The 17,951-nt window shown below is 43.0% G+C and overlaps 1 protein-coding gene and 1 pseudogene across 7 annotated transcripts in view; one reads left to right on the top strand and one right to left on the bottom strand.

Annotated features, from left to right (window-relative positions):
• PPP6R2 (protein phosphatase 6 regulatory subunit 2) overlaps nt 1–15,522 on the bottom strand; it is a 60,830-nt gene extending 45,308 nt beyond the window's left edge. For all 6 annotated transcript variants that reach the window (XM_080939520.1, XM_080939524.1, XM_080939523.1 and 3 more), the window contains exon 1: nt 15,330–15,522. The gene's annotated coding sequence lies outside the window, so the exon portion shown is untranslated. The remainder of the gene's footprint in view (nt 1–15,329) is intronic.
• Nucleotides 2,103–2,688, top strand: LOC308438088 (large ribosomal subunit protein uL22-like; annotated as a pseudogene). The gene has a single exon. The product of its transcript is annotated as a large ribosomal subunit protein uL22-like (transcript).
• Nucleotides 15,523–17,951: the final 2,429 nt, after the last annotated feature.

Consider the following 17,951-nt stretch of genomic DNA (forward strand, 5'->3'; position numbering starts at 1 on the left):
CCGGGAATTCCCAGTGTTAGTACTGGGCTGGGCTGGGACACAGGAAGACAGATTAAAACCTCTGAAACTGGCTGAACCCAGAATCATCTTTCTACTCTTGTGTTTTGCTCAGCTGGTCACATTATCTAGTGTCATCATCACAACGACATAAAACTGACACATTATCTTTAGTTAGTATCCAAATCATCAGAGCAGAGCGTTTCATAATTAAGGAACCAAAAAAACCCATGTTGCTTATTCTACAAAAATGTAGTATTGCCTTGGGTGGTGGTGCACACCTTTGAGCTCAGCATTCAGGAGGCAGATGGATCTCTGTGAGTTCAAGGCCAGCCTGGTCTACAGAGAGAGTTCCAAGAGAGCCAAGGCTTCATAGTGAGACCCTGTCTTGAAAAAAACAAAAACAATTTAGTATTCATATGAATCCATTCTATATTTGACTAACTTGCTCAGTGGTTAGAACGTCACCCCAAACAATCCACAGACAACGGGTTCTGTGAACATGAATGATTACAGTACCATGCACTCAGGAACCTGAAGAAAAGGGATTTCTAGAGGCCAAGAGTTCAAGGCCAGCCTGGGCAATACTAGAAAACATTGTTTTGTTTCTTTTGCACCTGGAGATCCCCATATTGAAAGAACTAAGTCAGTCTAATAGAGACAATGTTGCATGCTTTCTTTCCCTTATGGGTTCAGGCTTTGTAGATTCATAAAAGCAAGATTGTCTGGAGGAAGGCTGGTGAGATGGCTCAATGGTTAAGAGCACTGGCTGCCCTTCCAGAGGTGGAGAGTCCAATTCCCAGCAACCACAAGGTGGCTCACAACCATCTATTGGGAGATCTGATGCCCTCTTCAGGCAGTCAAATATATATGCAGCAGAAAACAGGAGCCAAAAAAGGTGGTCAATTCTTTGCTTAAGAAAAAGCCCAAGAAGCAGAACATCCAGCCCTGCTACGTCAAGCTGCAATTCTATAAAACCTGCTCAAAGTACCTCCTGCCATTAACCAGTTCACTCAGGCCCTGGACAGGCAAACAGTTACTCAGTTGCTTAAGCTTGCCCACAAGTACAGGCCAGGGACAAAGCAAGAAGCAAAGGCTACATCCCATGCTACTAGCAAAGGGGACATCCCAACTAAGAGACCACCTGTCCTCGGAGTGCTGGAAACCCATTACAAACGCTTATTTCTGGTGTGGTCGTTTGAATGAGAATACTTGGGAGCATTAGGTGTACCCTCATTGCAGTAGGTGTGTTACTGGAGGTGGACCTGGAGTTTCTTTCTTTTCTTTTCTTTCCTTTTTTTCTTTCTTTCTTTCTTTTTTTCTTCCTGTCCATCTGTCTTTTATTCATTTACCCATTAGAAGTTTCTTTTCTTTCTTTCTTTCTTTCATTTGTTTGTTCTTTGTTTTTTTCCAAGACAGGGTCTCACTATAGAGCTCTGGCTATTCTGGAACTAATCATGTAGACCAAGCTGGCCTCAAACTCACAGAGATCTGCCTGCTTCTGCCTCCCCAGTGCTGGGATTAAAGGTGTGCAACACTACATCCAGCTTTGGACTTCGAGGTTTCAATAGTCCATGCCAGGCCCAGTGTCCCTGTCTCTCTACTGCCTGCAGATCAGAAAGTAAAGTTCTTAGCTACTTCTCCAACACCATGCCTGCCTTGAGTAGCATGTTCCCCACTGTGATGATAATGGACTAACCCTCTGAGACTGTAAACCAGCCCCAGGCAAATGCTTTCTTTTATTAAGAGTTGCAACGACCATGGTACCTCCTTCAAACTACAGAACATACCTGAGCACAAGCTAACTAATAATCTTTCTCAACTTGCGAAGAAAAGCACTGTAAACCATGTTCTTTAACCACCTCAAATATAACAATACCCATTCCTCAAAGAAATGACTAACTCTAAGGACTTCAGCAAAAATACAGATAATTGCATGTACATTAATGAAATACAAGCAGCTGGGCAAACTGGTACACACTTGTAATCTCAGACTCACTAGACAGATCTCTATGAGCTCAAGGCCAGCTCAAGACTCTCTCTTGAGTCTACATACCAAGACACTGTCCAAAAAAAATAGAAAGAAAGTCCTCTTCCTGTAAGCGGCCAGAGGTGACCTGTAAAGATGGTTCGCTACTCCCTTGACCCAGAAAACCCCACAAAATCATGCAAATCCAGAGGTTCAAACCTTCGTGTTCATTTTAAGAACACCCGGGAAACTGCCCAGGAAATCAAGGGTATGCATATCCGTAAAGCCACCAAGTATCTGAAGGATGTCACTTTAAAGAAGCAATGTGTGCCATTCCGGCGTTACAATGGTGGCGTTGGTAGGTGCGCCCAGGCCAAACAGTGGGGCTGGACACAGGGACGTTGGCCAAAAAAGAGTGCTGAGTTTTTGCTGCATATGCTTAAGAATGCAGAGAGTAATGCTGAACTTAAGGGTTTAGATGTAGATTCTCTAGTCATTGAACACATCCAGGTGAACAAGGCACCTAAGATGCGCCGGTGAACCTACAGAGCTCATGGCCGAATCAACCCATACATGGGCTCCCCCCCCCCCCCCCCCGCCACAGTGAGACGGTCCTCACTGAGAAGGAACAGATCGTTCCAAAGCCAGAAGAGGAGGTTGCACAGAAGAAAAAGATATCCCAGAAGAAACTGAAGAAGCAAAAGCTCATGGCACGGGAATAAATTCAGCATAAAATAAATGGAGTTAAAGTAAAAAAAAAAAAAAAAAAATAGAAAGAAAAATAAGTAAATAAAACAGAACAATGTTTTTCTATTTTTCTTGAACTGAATACAAGATATAAGCAAGATATTTCCTTATAAGGTAAGGTGATCTTCCTTGCATGCTTCCTCATATAGAATCTAGACATTTATATACTTAATACATATACGCATATACATAAAGGTGTGAGAGCAAAAGGGGGGACTATATGGGAGGAAGAGGGGGACCAACAAGAAGAAGGACATGGGATGGTAATGGAGCAAGAATATAAACAAGGTAAAACTGTTTTGTGTGTCAACTAAAAAATTAATGATAAAAAAGTGGGAAAATCCTGTCTCAAAAAAAGAAAAGAAACTGGAAGACAAAAGACAAAAAGTAGAAACAACTGCAGTGTGCATCAACAGATGAATGAACACACAAAATAAGACATAGGCAGGTGAGGGGTGTGGCTCAGTGGTAAAGTATATGCTTAACATGTATACAACATGCATACAACCGCAACACCAAAGAGCATGCACATAAACAAAAAAGGAAATTCAAAGGCAGGTGGATCTCTGTGATTTCCAGACCAGCCAAGTCTACAGAGCCAGTTCCAGGACAGGAGAGCTACACAGAGAAACCCTGTCTCTAAGTTAATTAATTAATTAATTAAAAACCCAGATACCATGTAATTCTGTTCATATGAGGAAATTAAAGTACTTAGTTTTAAAGACAGAAAGTTCAACAGCAGTTGCCAAGTGGCTAAAGGGAGGGTGAGTCAACAGCCACTATACACTGGGTACAAGGTTTCAGTTGAACCGATGGGGTTGTGTGGCTGGGTTGTATATCTGTGACCGGGTGCTTGCCTGGCATAGCTCCTGGGTTTGAGCTCCAGCACTGCAGGCACTTCAGGAATCCCTCTGGAATAAGCACTTCAACACCAATTCCAGAGCAGATGGGATGAAATTACTCACCAGTGGTTCAAATCCCGGACAGCTCCTGAAAGGTGCGGGGGCCCAGTTTGCATCATTATTTGTATTCTAAAGCCATAAAGGGGGGGGATGAGCAGGTTTTCACAGATCCACTGTCTCAGCTGTTCCATGTAGCAAATGAAGTCATGCTTGGCAAAAGGCAGTACAAGTAGTGCTTTGAGTGAATCACTAAATATAACAACAAATCAATGTATAATAATTGGGTTTTTCTACCTTATTCTACTTCAAGGGGTAAAAAAAACAGAGAAGAAAAAGGTTCTGTCAAAAAAAGTTTTTGTAGTTCTGTAGTTGAATGGTGATGATATACAGTATAGACTGCTACAGTGGTGGGTTTCTTATTACATATGTCTTATTACAGCTAACTGAAAATTAGTTGAACTTAGGAGCCCAGCTACTTGGGAGGCTGCAATAGGAGAATCACTAATTCATCACTAACCTAAGCAACTTGATCACACCCTCTTTAAAAATTTCATTTAGCTAGGCTTGATAGTGCTTGCCTTTAATCCCAGAACTCAGTGGGGGAGGGGAAGGCAGAGGCTGGTGGCTATGAATTCAAGTGCATCCTGGTTCAGCAAGTTCCAGGACAGCCAGGGCTACCATGTCTCTAAATAAATAAATAAATAAGAATTTCATGTAAACTTTATAATAATAATATACAAAGACCTTTAAATACATCCCATTCTCTTTTATTAATTTACAAAAATAACTAAGAATTAAGTAGCTATAGAATTTGAATGTTTGATTTTAAAGAATTTGAATGGGGTTGGAGAATGGCTCATCACTAACTGCTCTTCCATGGATCCTGGGTTCAGTTCCCAGCACCCACATGACAACTCACAACCATCTGTAATTCCCATTGTAGAGGATCTGGCACCATCACACAGACATACATGCATATAAAATAAAAAAATAAGTTTTTAAAAACTTTGAATAAACCAGATTTTGTGGAACAGAACTAGGGAAAAGAGAAGATTATATTTCAAACTTTAAAATTCTAATTGAAAAAAAAATAGAATTTTAAGTTAGAAGCCTTGTGCTATTTTTTTTGTTTGTTTGTTTGTTTAAGACATGGTCCCACAGTCAGGTGTAATAGTGGTTCATGCTTTTAATCAGTACATGGGAAGCAGAAGTAGGCCGATCACTGTGTTCAAGGCTAACTTAGTCTACATAGTCTAGGTTAGCCATGGTGAGTCTTTGTCTCAAAACTAAATTAAATTAGAAGTGTATGTGCATGTTTGTATGTGAGTATGGGGGGGAGTTAGAAAGAGGGGGGGGGCCTCAATCATTAAGAACAAATACCGATCTTACAAAAGACTGGAGTTTAGTTGACAGCATCACATGGAGTGACTTGCAACAACCTGTAAATCCAATTCCAGAGGATTTGATGCTTCTGGCCTCCAAGAACATTTGCATTCATGTGTGGACATACATATAATTAAAAATAAAATTAAAATCTAGCCAGGAATGGTGATGCTTAGCTTTAATCCCAACACGTGGGAAGCAGAAGCAGATAGATCTACAAAGTGGAGACCTATCTTTAAAATAAATTAAGTTAAAATTAAAACTCTTTATAAAGCATATGGAAAACTGCCTGAGGAAAAACTTGTCTGAGTATTTGGCCAGGAGCACTGGATCCCATTTCAGATGGTTGTAAGCTCTGTGAAGGAGCTGTGGGGCTAGTATGCATAGCTGCTCTTCCAGCGTTTTCCTGCCTACCCTTTGACCTCAGCCCACTAGACTAAATCCTCCACTGACTGGCATCTTACCTCAACTTGTTATGCAAAGCACATAGGCTGTGACATTAAAACAGTATTTATTTCTCATATTATAGGAGTCTAGCAGAAGTCAAAATCAAGGAGCTGGTTAGTTCTAGTCCTATCTAGTCCCAGTAGAGATGGCTGCCATCTTAGCCAACCCAAATATGAGCCCTATCCTCCTGTCTTCATCTTACTTAATGGTCTCTTAAAGACCCACCTTCAAATATGATTAGGTTGCAGTTTGTGGCTTGAATGTATGATGGGAAACAGACATCCATAACCCTGGCTACCTTTGTGCTTCCATCCCATCCCACCCAAGTTAGGAAGTTTAAGGACAACATGTAGACTTAGAGGTACAGCACCTGCCTTGTGCTCCACAGTGAGGACTAAGCACCCGGCAGGTGGCTTCAGTGCTGTTCCTTTTATGTACTAGAATATATGGTCACCTTCTTGAGAAAACATGAATTGCACCAGCAGCAATTTCCTAGGTTCTTCAAGTCCTCAATTCTGTTTGTTCCCTCTAATACATGATTTGGAAAATGACAGTATATACTGCACAAAGTAATCTAGAGCCAAGTGTGATTACTCATGCCTGAAATCCTAGCACTCAAAGAGGCTGAAGTAGAACTCTTAGCATAATTTCAAGGCCAGCCTTAGCTACATATTGAGTTACAGGCCTGCCTAGCATTACTGTGTCTGGAACACACACACACACACACACACACACACCAAAAACAAACCAAAATATATAAATTATATATTATATAAAAATATATAATTTATAATATATATATAAAGTGCCCAACATATGCACGGCACTGTAACCCCATAATAAAGGTCAGTAGCATCTTTAGTCATGAGTGGGGAATAATGATGGGGAAGCACTGGTCAGAGAAGGTTTCCGTGAATAAATCTAGCTTGAGCCTTATTCATTTTAAATTAATGACCACAAACCTCAAATAAACATTTAATGTAGCCTGGATTCCTATTCTCTCTTTAGAAAGCTAGTTTCCCTCTCTTAATAATGGTGATAAGCTTAAATACAGCTCTAGTTTCAAGAGGTGACGTCTAAGCCAGGAATACTGGTTCACACCCTCACATCTGTAATTCTAACACTCCAGAGACCAGACAGGAGGACTGCCAAGGATTTGAGATAGCCTGGGCAATATAACAATTCTGACGTTAGCATGGGCTTTGCATATCCTCTCACTCTGAGCATCTCTTCAAACCCAATATAACCAACAAAGTTAGATGCAAAGGTAGATGCAAGAGGCTTCACAGCTTCCACTCAATGTATTTTGCCTGCATGCACACATATGTATACCATGTGCATGCTTGGTGCCATGGACCCCTGGAACTGGAGTTACAGACAGTTGTGATCTGCTATGTGGGTGCTGGGACTTGAACCCGGGTCCTCTAGAGGAACAGGTAGTGCTGCTGACTTCTGAACCATTTCTCCAGCCCCTCCAGCCTGGTCTACAAAGTGGGTTCCAGGACAGCCAAGGCTACAGAGAAAAACCCCTGTCTCAAATAAAACTAAAAGTCTGTGCCACTCTACCCAGCTTTTGTTTTTTTGTTTGTTTGTTTGTTTTGGTTTTTTTGTTGTTGTTTTTTAGACAGGATCTCATTTAGAACTCTTGCCTCGGTTCCAGCTAGAACTCTAGGTGTATACCACTATACTTGTCCACTTTTTAGTTTTTAAACATATCAACCCAAACAGTGCAAAAATGATAAATACATCTAGAATATTACAGTTACACTAAAGGGGAAAAATAGAAACTATCTTAAACGCAGCCAAGAAGCATTATTAGGTAATCAATAATAGCTGATTTATCACAGACTAGAAAACAATGAAATAAGTTCTCTGAAGGGCTGAAAAACAAAAAGTTGTCAAGCAGGGTTTCTACCACCAGCCAAGAACCTTTCAAAGGAAAAGGCAGGGTATAAGGATATCTCAGTTGAAAGAATGCTTGCCCGGCATAAAGGAAACCACAGTCATGCTGTAATCTCAGCACTCGGAAGGTAACAGCAGAAGGATCCAAGTTCCGAAGTCCCAGCATTCGGGAGGTTAAGGCAGGAGGATTCCAAAATCAACCTGAGCAAAACCTCATCTCCAAAGGGCTCATACCTGTAATCTCAGTACTCCTAGGCTGAGAAGGATCCTTGTAATTTCAGACCAACCAGGGCCATAGAATGAGACTCTGAATGTAGCTCAGTGGCAGAACACCCACCCAGCATACAGAGGGCCCTGGGCTCAATCTCCAATAGAGCCAAAAATGACTACATAGATACTTCTATGGTATTTTGCCTAAAGTGATGGCTCAAGTCTTTTAATCCCAGTATTTAGAAGGCTGAGACAGGAGGATAACTTGGAGTTTCAGGCCAGCCTGAACTACAGAGTGATGGCCTATCTCAAAAATACCAAAACCAAGACAGCACTGCCAACAAATACAAGGTTTGACCCTAAAACAGAAAAGGAAAGGAAAGAGGGAGAGAAGGGAAGGAAGAAGAGAAAGAAAAGGAGGGAAAAAAGGAAAACTTGGCATTTATAAATATCTCTTCATAAATTTGCAAGATTCTCAACAAAACTCTAGCAAACCAAATCACACACATGAAAAGAATGTACATCATGCCAAGAATTTATACTAAGAATGCAGGTTTTTTTAACATCTGAAAACCCAATCAATATAACATACCACAAATCAATGAAAATAAAATCACCATCTGAACTGATGCAGAAAAAAGCATTTGACAGAATCCAACACTCTTTCATTATAAAAACATTCCAGGGACAGTGAGATCACTTAGTAGGTAAATCACTTGCTACACAAGCCAGGTGACCTTATTCCTTTAAGTAACCCACTTAAAGGTAGAAGGAGAAAGCTGACCTCATGAACTTGTTCTTTGACTTCCATATGCACACCATAGCACACACATATTTACATATCATACACATACAGTAATACCACAAACAACCATGGCACACACATACTCACATGCTACACACACATACACACACAATAATAACACATGCAACCATGGCACACACATACTATACACACACAGTAATAACACATGTAACCATGGCACACACATACTCACATAATACACACACACAGTAATAACACATGCAGCCATGCACACACATATTCATATATCATACATACACAATAATAATAAATAATTATTTAATTACACAAAATGGGAGTAAAGGCAACTTTCTCAATCATTGAAGGCCTAGCATTATCACTTTTATTTATCACTGTCTGGGAGCTTTTACTCAATGCAATAAAAAAGTAAAATGAAAGGCATACCAACTGAGAAGGAAAAGTAAAACTATCTTTATTTGCAGATATAAGTATGTAAAGCCAAAGGGATATAGTATGAAAACTAATAAGTTATATAATGTTGCAGAATATGTTGCCATTATACATACAGCAAATAAATCTTTGTACAACAAATAATTAAAAACAATATAAAAACATCATGATACTACTAAAAGACAAAACAGTTCAAAATAATTCAAATAAAAAATGTACCCTTACAGTGAAAACATAAAATATTGCTTTAAAAAAAAAAATCTAGAGCTGGAGAGATTGCTTAGTGGTCCAAGAGCACTGTCTGCTCTTCCAGAGGTCCTGAGTTCAATTCCCACATGATAGTTCACAAGCGTGTATACTAGAATCTGATGCTTTCTTCTGGTATCACAGGTGTATTGTATACGCAGATAGAACATTCATACACATGCAAATAAATAAATCTTTTAAAATCTAAATGGAGAAATAAAATTAAATGCATAAATAAAAGACCCACTAATTTAACTCTGAATTTGATCTATAGATTCTATGTAATACCAATACAACTCATAGCAAAATTAATCACACACATTTAAAAGTTTATTCTAAAACTAGCAAAACAAATTGGGTAAAAGAAGTTTTTTGTTTTCTTATTTTTGATAGTCTTTCTATATATATAACCCAGGGTGGCCTCATGCCTCTCCTTTCATTCAGCAGATTCCAAATTCATAGGTATGTGCCATTCCATGCAAGGAACATGTATTTTATAATTCCATTTACAGTCTGAGGACCTAGAAATTACTCTGTAGTGACAGGATAAGAACATCAACTACTTGAAGGATGGCTGTAATGACTGAAAACTAACACAGGACATTTTCAATTCTATATATTCACATGAGAGGTGCCCATGATAATGGCTGTTTGTTGTTGAGACATGATCTCACTATGTTGGCCTGGCTGGCCCAGTAGTCATTGTATAGACATTAGACTGCTCTCGAAGAGATCTGCCTGCTTCTGACTCCTTATTGCCAGAATTCAAAGTATGGACCACCTCAAATGGCAACATTAATGTTCATACTTGTTAATACTTATTTCAAACAGATTAAGACTTCCCTGGGTATGAAATATACTTCAATAATTTTAAATACAATATTGTAAACAAAAGACTGTAGTTCAGCTAAAAGGATGAACGGTGCTAGGTGTATTTGAATATAACATAATTTCCAAAATAATTAAAAAACAAAACAAAACAAAACCAACAAGACAAAGAGTGACAGCAATATGGCTCAGGATCTGAGTTTGACCACAGAAACCCACAGGATGGAAAGGAAAAACCAACTTCAGCAAGTAGTCCTCTGACCTCCATACAAATATATACACTAATTATGTAAATTTAAAATATAAAGATACAGAACAATATGTGAAATGTGCTTTAGGGATACTTTTTTGGGGGGGGGGACGAGGATCTCCAGTGGTTCGAATGAAAACACACTCCCCACCCCCAAAGAACTTATATATTTGAATACTTGGACCCCAGTTTGTAGAACTGTTTGGGAAGAATTAGGAGTTATGGCATTGTTGGAGGAGGTGTGTCACTGGGGAGGGGCTTTGAAGTTCAAAAGCCCATGTCATTCCCAGTTAGTTCTCTTTGACTCCCGGCTGTGGATCAGGATATGAGCTCTCAGCTACTTCTTCAGCACCATGCCTGCCTACTTGAACCCACCAAAACTATGAGTCCCAAATTAAATGCTTTCTTTTGTTGCCTTGGTCATGGGTGCTCTGTCACAGCAATAGAAAGTAATAAAACAGTCTCGGTATGTACCACATGGCTGGCCTGGTGAACTTGCTATGTAGACCACGCTCCTTGGACTACTTACCTCTGCCAGGATTAAGTGTGTCATCGTGGGTTACACAACTTGTTTCCATAATGCCTCTTTCTCTCACAGAAATATTTAGCACAGAATTATTAATCAGAAAACTACCTTTAGAATGACACAAAAGAAAATAGCAACATCAACTGTTTTGGAAGAGGAGTTTAAGGACCTGAGATGTCATGCCATCCATTTGTATAAGTCACCTATAAAATGCAAAAGCGAAAGGCACAGACAGGCTCTGTGCTGAACCTGAACACTCTGGTTTATTTGTTTTGACTTCAAATCCTATACTTTGTATCTCAGCCTCTCATGATTATTTTGGTTGTGGCATGTACTGGGATACCTGTGAATGCAGAGGCCAGAAGAAGAGGCTAGGTGTCTTCAGTCCGTCTCCATTTTTTTTTTTTTTAAGATAGGCTATCTAATTGGACCGGAAGCTTACCACGGGATTTTACTGTTGTTTTTGGTTTGGGTTCCAGTTTTGAAGAAGTGAGGTGGTCAGAGAATCCCTGATATCGACCTGCCTCCACCCTGCAGCTCTTGGGTTACAGGCATTTTACAGGATATTTGGTTATTGTATATAGAAAACTTAATTGTTAGCAAAATATACAAACCTTAGATAACTTGTCAGATGCAGTTAGCTGCATCCAGAGAGATGTTTGGGTATATCTCTAAAAGTCTCCATAGATAAGAATGCTAAGGAATGGAAAGTTCCTGCCTAGTCTAAGGCAAGTTAGTTGGGAGAGACACTGTGGTCTTTGCAAAGTCAGCTGGATGGCCTTGAACTGCCAGGCTGTAAAGGTGAAATGGTTCCACCCCTAGTGACTTGGCTTGGAGCACCCCCACCATGACAGTGACAAGGTTCAGCCTGCCAAGGGTGTAGGGGAGGAGCTAGAGATTTCTTTTATAGCAGTTGGACCTTTGAGAGGACTCTCTCTAGCTTTCTCACTGTTTTGGCTTGGAAGAACTTCATGGAAGGAAATCTGGATGAGACAGGGAATCTCTCTCTGGGCTTGAAGGAACAGCACAGAAGCAGCCAGCATGACACAGGTAAAACAGTGAGGGGAGAGAGCTAAGGGGCCCTTGAGTTTGGAGGTGCTCTAGAGAAAGGGAGGCTAGCTCACTAGAAAGATACTAAAGAGCTAGCTGTTTAGTTGTAGGGTTAGGCTTGTAAGTAAATACTTTGGATATAGTTCAGAAAAGAAAGTTACCTCAGTGAGCTAGCAAGTTTTTTTACCTCAGTTTACCCCTCCCATGTTCTTATTGGTATAAATATTAGGTCAATTTGAAAGGATAAATATTACACAGGCACATAGAGCTAAGCCCAGCTTTTATATGGATGCTGCGGATTTGAACTCAGGCTCTCTTACCTTTGTAGCAAGTGCTCTTACCCAAGGAGTCATCTCTCTAGCCTTCATATGATATTAATAAAAATGTTAGGAGTAACTACTAGCCAGGGATGGCAGCATATGCCTGTAATCTCAGTACAGGTGTGAAGCAAGAGGAACTCAAGGCCTCAGTTACCTAACCAAGTTCCAGGCCAGCCTACACTACATGAGATCCTGTTTAAAAACACACAGACACACACACACACACACACACACACACACACACACACAAACAAACATACAAAACAGTGACTGAAATGTAGCTCAGTCAGTAGAATGCTTAATAACGTGCATGAAGCCCTGGGTTTAATCCCAAGCATTATATAAATTAGTTATAGTGGTATACCCTATCATCCAAACACTTGGGGGGTTGGGGATTTAGCTCAGTGGTAGAGCGCTTGCCTAGCAAGCGCGAGGCCCTGGGTTCGGTCCTCAGCTCTGAAAAAAAAAAAAAAAGACAAAATAACAAACACTTGGAAGATAGAGTAAGGGGGACAGAAGTTTAAAGTCACCTCGATCTATAGAGCAATATCTGAGGTCACACTGGGTAAAATTGGATCCTGACTCAAAAAATAAACAAGAAAGAAAAGAGTTGAAAGAAGAGCAATTTCATGACTATATCATTGTGAAGATTACATGAGATGATATGGGTAACACACTTAAGAAGCATTTGGGCTTGCCAAGCATGGTAGAGTGGGAACCTGTCATTATTGTTATTAGTTTAAATATTTTAAACATTAATTACCCTTTCCATAAGGAGAGAGAGGAGGGATGCAGAGCCAAACTGCCTGCAGTACAAATTCTGGTTCTCTTGCATCAGTCTCTTTATCTCGGAAACAGAGAAATTATAGCTCCTATAGTCTATGGTTAGCTTAAGGACAAGATGAGAAATTCCCATATGAATTAAATACAGAGCAGGGCATGCCTTTAATCCTAGCACCTGGGGTACAGAGGTAGGTAAGTAGATCTCTACTAGTTCTAGGCCAGTCTGATCTATACAGCAAGCTCCAGAACAGCTGGGGCTACATAGAGAGACCTGGTCTCCAAATACATACGTAAATATTAAATGTAATGGCATACAACAAATACTTAGCACATTATGAGGTACACTAAGTAAATAGTTATTCCCAAAGATTTCAACACTATCTCCCTGCTCAAAATTGTTTGTTCAACCTTACCTCTCCTCTGGGTTTCATATCTGTAGGTAAGAGATATTTTCCCTAATGATCCCTGGGCTTCTTAGAAATCTTCCACTACTTTCAGCCAGAAGAAAAACTTGCTTTTTCTCTCTAACATGTAATAGTTCCCTCATATCTATCACGGTCTCAACCCAGCTTCTCCATTTAATTGAACTATGCTGCTGCCAAACCATTTGTTCCAACAAGGAGCCTGGAAATCACTGAGTTCTCTCATCCCCTCATACCTTTCTCCAATTGTTACATACTTCTCTAAGAAGTTTCAAGAGCTTTTCCTCCAAAATACCTCCCTAACTACTGAGGTTTGAACCACAACACTCCCTCCTTATCCATGTGCCAAAATTCATATAATCCTAACACCCCACAATTCAATCTCCAGCCTATAAAATTTCCCCCCAAACCCAGCTCCTCACCAAGGCCTGTAAGGCTAACTAGAAGCCAACCTAGACCCAACAGTATTATCTAGTTCCTGCAAGAGACCTGGGCCCTTCCTCTCTCCTCCCAGGCTGTCCTGCTCTCCTACTCCCACCTCCTCCTTAAAGCTAGTTTCTTACTGGGCAGTGGTGGCTCTTCTTTAATCCCAGCAGTTGGGAGGGAGAGGCCAGGCAGATCTCTGAATTAGAGGCCAGCCTGGTTTACAGAGTTAGTTCCAGGACAGTCAGGGCTATGCAAAAGAAACCCTGTCTCGAAACGTTAAACAAAAGGTAGCCTCATTTTTGCCTCCAGGAGCTCACATGAGAATTAGCGAGGTCAAAGGGAAGACCCAGAACATAAGAACATCAAGAGATGATCAGACTTGGTTAGGAAAACTTTTAACCCCAGGCAAAGGTAGGCAAATCTCTATGAGTTTCAGTCCAGCTTGGTCTACATATATAGCCAAGACTCCATAGCAAGACCTTGTCTCAGAAAAACAGAGAAAGGGAGAGATAGAAACAGATAAGAATGAGGACTGAAGCTGGCTGATTTTGACCCTCGCCTTTATACCAGCACTAGGGAGGCAGAGGCAGACCAATCTCTATTAGCTCAAGGCCAGAGTTCCAGGACATCTATGGCTACACAGAGAAACCCAGTCTCGGGAAGGGGGTGGGGGTGGGGAGAATGTGGACCGAGATGGTAAGAAGCCAGCGAGCATCATTGTCAGGTAGGACACAAATGTAGCTGTTAGTGAAACTCTGGAATCAGGCCTGGGGCCAAGGTTGAAGATGGTGACAAACTGAGGGAAGGGGCTCCAGCGCAAAGCAAGAGTTGGGGGAAGCGACTGGACCCCCCCCCCCCAGAGCTGACAGCGAACCGCAAGAGCTGAGTAATAAATTGTAAGCCAGTCTTTAGCAAGTGAGTAGTCAGCTGCAAGGATACAAAGTAGCAGGTGAAGAAGTTCCTTAAAGACGGGAAGCTTAGAGAGGAGCATGGGAGAAGCAAGAGATGATGGGGGGGTGGGGGGAGTGGTAGAAAGGCAATTGGGTGAGTGATGACAACTAGACCCGGAAGAGGAATGGGATGGACATAAAGGACAATAACAAAGCCAGTGCTTGGCTCTGGGCACTGGCAGGAGAGCAGTGTGGGAACACTTGATAGGTGGAAAGGTCACCACCAGCAGGCCACTGATGAGGAAGGTGTATTTAAAACAAAGATGAGACAGGGAATACTGACAACCCCCCCCCCCCGCCCTATATCCAAGGTCTGCCACACCTTTCCGGGCACAGAGGTGAGGGACCTTGATAGGAGCGGAGGTGGACAACTGCGAGGACCAGGCGGCCACTAATAGGCTGAGACCGATTCTGAGAGTGGGTACACTGGCTGGCCACTGACAGACATGAGCTGGGACAGTAGCTAAAAAGGATGTTGACTGACAAGAAGGGTTAGCTGAGGGAATGAATGAATGAATGAATGAATGAATGAATGAATGACGAGAGTGGAGAGTACTGGCTGACAGGGGAGCAGACGAACGGAGGCGCTGACCCCCCTGACGAAGCGCAGAGTGACAAAGGCTCCGGTCTACCGACAGGGCGCTGACTGCACCTGCTGACTGACAGCAGGACGCGGGCTGACGGAGGAGGGGTGGGGGTGGGGGTCCCTCCTCTCCCCGGGCCACAGGAAGCAGCAGGCGCGCGGCCGCACTCACCTGCCCCGAAGGCTGGGGGTCGCGGCGACTCCTCCGAGGCCCGAGGGAGGCCAGGACGCTCGCAGGGGTGAAGTGCGGACGGCCTGGAGCGGGCCGCACGCACATGGGCCCGGCCCCGCGGCGCGGCGCCTTCGGACAAGGGCACAGCCGGCGGGAGGCTCGGGACCCGCTCGGGACCGGCTCGGGGCCGCGGGCGAGATCGCTCCAAAATGGCGGCGGCGAGTGCGCGCGCGCTGGGGGGTGGGGGGGGCGGTTCCGCGCAGGGCTGCGCGCGCGGTCGGGGTCCAGGCGCGGGCGCGCCCCGGGGGCGGGACCATCGGAGGAGGCGCAGGCTCGCGGCCACGGTGCAGAGGCTGAGATTCGGGTTGCGCTGGAACGTCCTGAGGCGTCCCCGTGATCAGGCTGGCTGTGCTGAATTCTCTGGGCACCTTCAGTCACCCGAGCAAGCAGCGCGCAGTGCCCAGGTGCGTGTGCTGGTCTCCTGGACGTCCTGTTTTCTGTAATGTCCTGCCAGCGGATCTACTTGGTTTCTGCGGTTGTTGCTGTTGTTTTGCTTTCTCGAGACGAGGTTTCTCTGTGTGACAGAGCCCTGGCTGTCCTGGACTCGCTTTGTAGACCAGGCTGGCCCCGAACTCATATATACTCTCCTGCCTCTGCATCTGACTCTGTATTGAGACTAAAGGCGTATGCCATCATGTCCCGCCCTGCCTTCCCCCCCCCGGGGTACCCCTGTCCTTGTTGCTCGGGGTTTGTGCACATCACATACGTGTCCATCGAACATGGGTTGAAATGAGTTCAAATTAAATTAATCTCTAAAATGAGACTGATTTCTGGTGGCAGTGTAAGCCGTGGGAAAAGATCAGAAAAATAGAAATGAAACGTGTAAGGAATGTGTCAACACATGCTAGTTATGAACTCACACCCTTTCAGCTGCAAGTTCTCTACTGTGAGAAAATATAACCCAGCGTGGGTGGTGCACTTGGGTGACCAAAGCAGGAGGATAACGACTTCCCAGGCAAGCAAAACATTGTCGGTCCGGGTGTATTGGCGCACGTCTTTAATACCAGCACTTCAGAGGCAGTGGGGGGTCTCTGTCAACTCGAGGCTCGCCTAGTCTACTCAGCGAGTTCCGGGTCAGCTAGGACGACAAAGTGCAAAAATGTCTGAAGGAGAAAGCATCTGGGCCCTTCAAGTATTTTTTTCCTTTGAAGTGGAGCTGCTGTGTTTTTCCATTTTTTTTTCAGCAGAGGGCGCCAAAGAGACACTGATGGGGGAAAGGAAAGCATTTTTCCTTCCCAGGTTTGGAAAGCAAAATTGGAGTTACCTGGGTTCATGGTGCGGTCTCTTGCAGTAATCCGCAGCACAACTTTTTCCAGGCCATCCTGACTGAAAGTGATTCTGGGTAAGATTTACCCTAAACACACAAGATAAATGTGCCGCAGAGCCAGGTTTGAGCTGGGATACGAAATACAGGAGATGACCCACTAGTCCCACCACCGCAGCAGTTAGCAGGTGCAAGCCTGCCCCTGACTTCTGCCCTATTTTTATGTCCAGGCCAGAGTTCGTGAATCAGCAGCAGCTCCGTGCACCCTTTCCCAACACACACACACACACACACAACCATTTTTGTGGTACTGGTCTGATATATATAAACTAAGGAAACTCGGTACCACTGAGCTGCATCTCCCCCCTTTTAAATTTTGAGATGGGCATTTAGTCCCAACATTTGGGAAATTGAGGCTGGAGAATCAGTAGTCTAAAATTAGCTTTGGCCACATACTGAGTTGAAGGGCAGCCTGGGCTAGTGAGACCTTATCTTAAAATACCGTTTGTTTGTTTGTTTGTTTGTTTGTTTGTTATGAGGGCATAACTTGTGCAGGCTGGCCTTGAACTTGTGGCTTTGCCCTACTCTTTTCACACCCACTCTGAATTTATCAGCAAACTTCTTGTTCTTCTTGTATCTAACCTGTAAGACCAGTTTTCTCTCCTGTGACAGTGTAGTTTGGGCCCCCTACTATTATCCCGGAGAACTTGCTGTAGGCCATTCAGCATGGTGTTCAAAGGGATCCAATTCAAATAAGTCAGATCCCATCTCTGACCTCAGGGGCTTGCTGTCTCACCCAAGATGAAAGCAAGAATCCCTGCTGTTGCCCACAAAGTTGTTTGTGGTGTGTGATCTCACTTTATCTGCTTGTATTATTTCACTTCGGTCCTGATAACCTCCTGCCCCAGGTCAACTGCTCACACTGTCTCTGTATCTTTTTAGGCATCTCTCCCCTTTTATGGCTATGCTTGCTGACTTGCCTTATAGATACTTATTCATTACCTCCCCCTCCCCCTGCTCCTCCTCCCCGTCCTCCTCCTCCTCCTTCTCCAGTGAGAGCTTCCCTGACTGCTGTTTCAAGCCTCAGGCTCATATCATACCAGGTTTATAGCCTCCTCTCCAGTTTGGTCTTTCCTCCTTCCCAGTAGTATCACAACCCAATAAGAAGACCTGAAACCACACAATGATTTCATTGGAGAAAGTTTGATATAACAATGATCAGCTATAGGAATATTTTGAAGGAGTAAAACTAGATTCGAGAAGGAGGGGGGAAATCTAGGAAGACAGTCTATTCTCTC

Source organism: Micromys minutus, assembly GCF_963924665.1.
Source record: "Micromys minutus genome assembly, chromosome: 27".
In the NCBI taxonomy this organism is placed as follows: Eukaryota; Metazoa; Chordata; class Mammalia; order Rodentia; family Muridae; genus Micromys; species Micromys minutus.